The 5,504-nt window shown below is 37.2% G+C and overlaps 1 protein-coding gene across 1 annotated transcript in view; it reads left to right on the forward strand.

The window, feature by feature from the left end:
• Positions 1-5,504, forward strand: part of LOC105822803 (electrogenic sodium bicarbonate cotransporter 1-like) — a 146,246-nt gene that overhangs the window by 50,140 nt on the left and 90,602 nt on the right. The gene's annotated exons all lie outside the window — the stretch shown is intronic.

Genomic DNA, 5,504 nt, shown 5'->3' on the forward strand with positions numbered 1-5,504 from the left:
GCCCGGCCTGCCCTGGCCTTTTCTGAATACTTCTTTAGCAGAGCCCTGCAGTGTGAATGTTTTGGCTGCAGTGAGGGGCTGTTAAACTTTCTGTACTTGGACTTTCCATGAATTTATCCCTGTGAGCCTGCATCTTACTTCTGCCTCCGTTGTACTTGGAATCTTCCAGTGTGGAGCTTCTTCAGAGTTTTGCAGGGAAGATCTTCTCTTTTTTGACTCCATGTCCCTCTGCATATATATTACCTGCAATTTCTAAATAGCAGAAATGGTATCAGGTTCTGCTATTCTATATGCGTTTCTTCTTCCAGAAAGTTTTTATAGTCTCTCGTTTGTGTTGGTCTTCTACCAGTTCTTTTCACTGATGTGTCTTTATACATAAAAAAATTTTTTTAATCTGTCATTTTAAAAGCATCTAGGAAGGGTGAAGAAATAAACCCATTTACTAAGTCTTATGTTACGTTTACCATCTTGAATTGGTGGCCTTCTCAAAATATTTTAAATTTAGATACTTCATCAAATCAGAAAATTCCTCCATTAGTCTGAATCAGTGAAATTTTCCTATATCTTGGATGTGGTGTCTACATATATATACAAAAAAGTAGAACAAACTTATCAAATCAGATACTGGTGCATGTCCTTGGAATGATGTAGCTGCAGGAACCTACTGAAATTCCTCTTCACCTTGGCTCAGGGGTGGAAATTCAGTGAAAATCGCTCTGGGTCAGTGCCTGTTTGGAAGGAAGGCACGAGATGTTCACTTACTTCCATTGTATCCCGCCATTGACAAGCCTTTCCCACTTTCCCTTTAACTAGTTGGCAGAAGCTTGCTGAAGATACTGTTCTTTTCTCTTTCTATGTTTGTGAGATAAGAAGGCCACACATTATTTTATGTACTTCCATCCACATTTTTTGAATGGAATAATTTTTTGTTCATAGTTTTATATCATGTATTTGTGTGGGTGGGTGTATGTCTTTGTATACATGTGTGCTCATGTATATGTGTGTACATGTGAGACACAGAACTAAGGAATCACAAATGCTGTAATTACAAAGACCACAGATTCCTTGAAGTGCTTTATAGGACTTCCCCATTTAGTCAGTTTGCCAGTCTTTGTATGTTCTGAGTGCTTTCTCAGCTGAGTGGAGATTTTGTATGTCTTATTAATATATGTATGCATGAGAAAGAGAATGAAATGCTTTTATAAAAATTCAGCTGCCTATTTTAGATCACAATAAAAATTAAATGTCTAGTGCAATGTTATTAGAATAGGAGTCACCATGAATTAGAGCATTTTGCTTTTGCTGGTTGGAATTTAAAAGTATTAGAAGAGATGAACCTCATGTGTTTGACATTGAGATGTCCGAGACCTAACACTGAATCCTAGGAAAAGCCTATAAGAGTAGTCAGAAAATTAAAAAAAGCAGGGAGAGAACAGGGTCAAGGAAGCAGAGGTTAAACCAATTATCAAGGGGAGCGTGGCTAGCAGAGGTCTGGAAGGGTAGAGAACGGTCTTTAGAAAAAGCGCCCAGTGTTTGTGAGGCCTCAGAAACACGGGTGTTTGCTGCGCTGTGATTTGGCTTCTGCACACTCCCCGTCTCTCCACTAAGGACATCCTCTCCATTATCTATGCCCCAAACATTACGAATGACGTCAGCTTTTGGCTAGAACTCTACTCCCATACTTTGATTGTTATTTGGGCCTTTTGATGTCTTCTCTCCAAGACAGTCTCATGCTTGAGTTATTTTAGTTTTACCAGGCTTTTCTATACCCAAGCTCTGCTTTCCTTGAGCCGACATCCTGCCTCGCTTCTCCTCCATCTTCACCTCCCGATGCTTCCTCTACAGGGAGTTTCTCTTTCTCCCCTTTATAGCTTCTTGTCCCGCTGCTGGCCGACCGGCTTTGGGCAGTTTGGCAGAGTCTTTTGGTTCTGTTAGTTCTGGGCCAGCTACAAACCTCTTACTTATTTACTCCTGGGCTTTCCAAGTGCGAAGGCTCTCAGACTGTGCACACAGCATCTCCCTCCGTAGGAGACGGACTTTGCACAGTAGTGTTTATAGTAATAACTCCAAATGGAGGTAAGATGATACTCAGTCACTATTATTCATTCATAAATATTTATTAAGTGCCACTAATGTCAAGCTCTGACACTATAGCTGTGAACGAGAAAAACCAAGGGCCTTGGCTCTAGGCTGTCAGTGTTTACATTATATTAAATCAAAACGAACAAACAATAAAAACCTTCTAAACAAAACAAAACAACTAAATATGACATAAGCAAAAATACCCAAATTGATTTTTTCTTACTTATGAAATTCCTTCAAAGGGTTCCTTCTGACTGATGATGGTATTTTTAACTTTCTTTAGTCTGACATTTACATTTTAAATATTTTTGCATTTTATTTGGGGGGTGGTGAATGGGAACGGGTTGAGGGTCTTAATGACATGCTTATTTTACTATTATTTTTGGTGGGGACAGCTCTTGAGAACGTATTACCGTGGAAAACTCGGAAACTGGTCTGACAAAAATCCAGTGTATCTTTTAGCCATTCCTTTTAGACTTTCTCAGTCAAACTCATCATAAGTATCCTGAGTGATTTATTCTCTTTGTCCCATTGTATTCCTGTTTTTAGTGGGTGAAATGGGAAGAAATTGTAGTTGAAGTAACTTGAAATCTGGAAAACCAATATGGAAGTAATGGAGAATTAGCTGCGTGTGTTTTGTGGAATATTACTAACACGTGGCTATGGCTATGAATTAAGACAATCAGAAGCATGCAGTATTCTTTTATAATTATATGGCTATTGCCGTTAGCATCCTTTTTTCTTTGTCACAGAGCTTTGATTTGGGGCTACTATTTAATTACAGTGGCAAAGAGAGTATCTGAGTTCAATATTTTTTCTCCTTTTTTTCCTTTATGAAAATGAAAAAGTAAAGAAATACAAACTCTGTCTTTGGGAACAGCTAAGTTGGAAACCAAGAACATATCTGCCTTAAACATACTTAGCAATGTTATACTGCACATAATTGGTATGGAAATAGAATATATTCTTTGTGGTTGTACATTACATTTTCTCTTCATTAGACATGATGAAGTTTATGTTTATGTAAAGAACATAGATCAGTTTTCTTCTCAGAGGCAGTGGATTGCTATTAAGAGATCCAGGTTTAAATTATAGTTTTACCACTTGTTGTGTGACCATAAACTTAACCTCCTTGAAGTTCATTTGCATATCATAAAGTGGTGGTAATAATACTAACCCCACAGTGTTGATATGAGGATTAAGTAAGATAATGTAAGTTAAAATACCAAGTATGTAAAAAGGTTAGTTAACCATTAATCTTGGATAGAGACATCTTCTAGTAGGTTTGTTATATCAACAAAGGAGGGAAAAAAAGGTAGATCAATGGATCAAGGGGGGTGTAGAACACATTAACATACACTGTTCTGAAACTACATTTATAATTAGTTTTGTGATCCCAAGCAGTGCAAATCATAACCCATACCTCCAAATTTTATGACATGAACAACCAGATTCACTTATATATCTGTTATATGTAAGTTACCTTTGTTATTTTTTATGCTAAACATGTAATTTAGATTAAGAGTACAAGACGCAGTTTATTTCATAGGCCATGAGATCTTTGTTTTAACTTGTCCCTGGGTCCTTTATTGGCTTATTATAGAGGTATGAGGTGAGGGGCAGTTTATGTGTCATTGTATTACATAATATTTACATATTCTATTTAATTTGTACACATTCAAATATCATCCTTTTCTGTGTTGTATCTCTTCACCCCTTTGATTGTATCTAGTAGATACAACTGCAAAGGATTTTATGAATTGCTACATGTATGCTAAAGAATAACAATGATTTTCAAACTTAGTATAGAATGTAATTAATTTTTGTAGCAACAGTATGTACCTGCCAAATGGGTACTTTGAAAATGAAATTGTTTTTGATTGTGTGAAACTGCTTGAAAATGTGATTCCACAAAGCTTTCTTTTCCTTATGGCCAGAGAACAGTGATATGGAAATTATGACTATGCACTTGAAATTGGTTCTTTTTCTTTTTTATAAAATCAAATTAAAAAAAAAAACAAAATTTCTTTGGATCAAGAAGAATCCTAAGACATTTGTATACCCTGGATTTTAGATGAAAAGGGCCTACTAGTTGTAGCTTGGGGTGAATGAATGACCACCTGCTGAGAAGTAACTTACTTTAGGGTATCCTTGTATTTCACCTTTTTGGTACTAGGTGACATTTTCTTTTATTTTCCCCACTCACACAGGATTGCGGTAGAATGAGTTTATTTATGGGCCAGAACTCTAAATAGAAAACAGTGGTTTATTCTGACAGCGTGTCTTATTGAATGTCACGTGCAAAATATCTCCAATAGAACATTGTTAGGGGCCTGTTATGTAGCAGCTTCTTCCCAGGTTAGCTAAAATGCCACACACATATTTCTGATTCCTATATACAATCTGGTTTGTAAATCTCTTCTGGCTCTTGTCCTTTTCTTCTTTGATTTGGGTGACATGCTTCCGGAAAAGATTGATGAAACAGTGAGTTTCCAAAACAAAGTTATTTATTTGGTTGTTTAGGCGAGGATTCAGAGGAACAGCCAAATATGATCCTTTTTGTGTGTTTATGTGGCAAAGGTGCTAATTTAATGATTTGCTTGAGATATAATAGTTCAGAGCAGTGGCTTGGAAGAGGGCAAGGTTATCCGAATTACTCCCCTGTCTATACCCCTCCGTCTATACCCCTCCAACTTATGTATGCCACTTTCAACTCGGATTCCGACTAGAATAGATTCTGTTAAGACGACAAGTTTAGATGGAGCAGTGGTTCTGAATCTTTAGCATGCTTCAGCACCACCTGAAGAGTTTGTTAAACCCCTATTGGCAGTCCTCATATCCAGAGTATTCATAGAATTGGTCTGGTGTAAGTCCCAAGAATCTGCATTTCTAAGTGATGTAGATGCTGATGGTCTGGGGACCACACTTTGGGAGCCACTGATTTAGAGCACTGGGGAGGATTTGTCCCTGGTTCAAGGTCTTGGGGAGTGTGTGTTTGGGGTGTGGAGAGTTTGGTAGGGAGGGAGGTGGGAAAAGATTGAAAAAATGCTGATCATTTTGCTTAGCTACCTGGAAGTGTTGACTAGCAAACTCTTACAGTGTTAAATATTAGTGAAGCTGTTAATACTAATCACTTTTATTAATGAGAATCAGATAAGTTTAGGAGGAGCAATAGATCTGATTTTTTCTTAGTGCTAGAATTCTCTTCTACAGCTGGTTCCTGCACCTTTCTTGGACCTGTGCCTTTCTCTCTCCCTTACATGGTATAACTCTAGGTAGCCACATAATAACTGTCTTTCAGAAATGAGAGAGATGATGAGACAATATATAAGGTTTCTTGGAAAAGTTGTCACATTAATCAAGATTACCATTCTCATAAAATCTTTATTAATTTGGCTTCTGTCTATTGTATGCAGATTTTA

Source organism: Propithecus coquereli, unplaced genomic scaffold (assembly GCF_000956105.1).
Source record: "Propithecus coquereli isolate 6110/MARCELLA unplaced genomic scaffold, Pcoq_1.0 Scaffold64, whole genome shotgun sequence".
Lineage (NCBI taxonomy): Eukaryota > Metazoa > Chordata > Mammalia > Primates > Indriidae > Propithecus > Propithecus coquereli.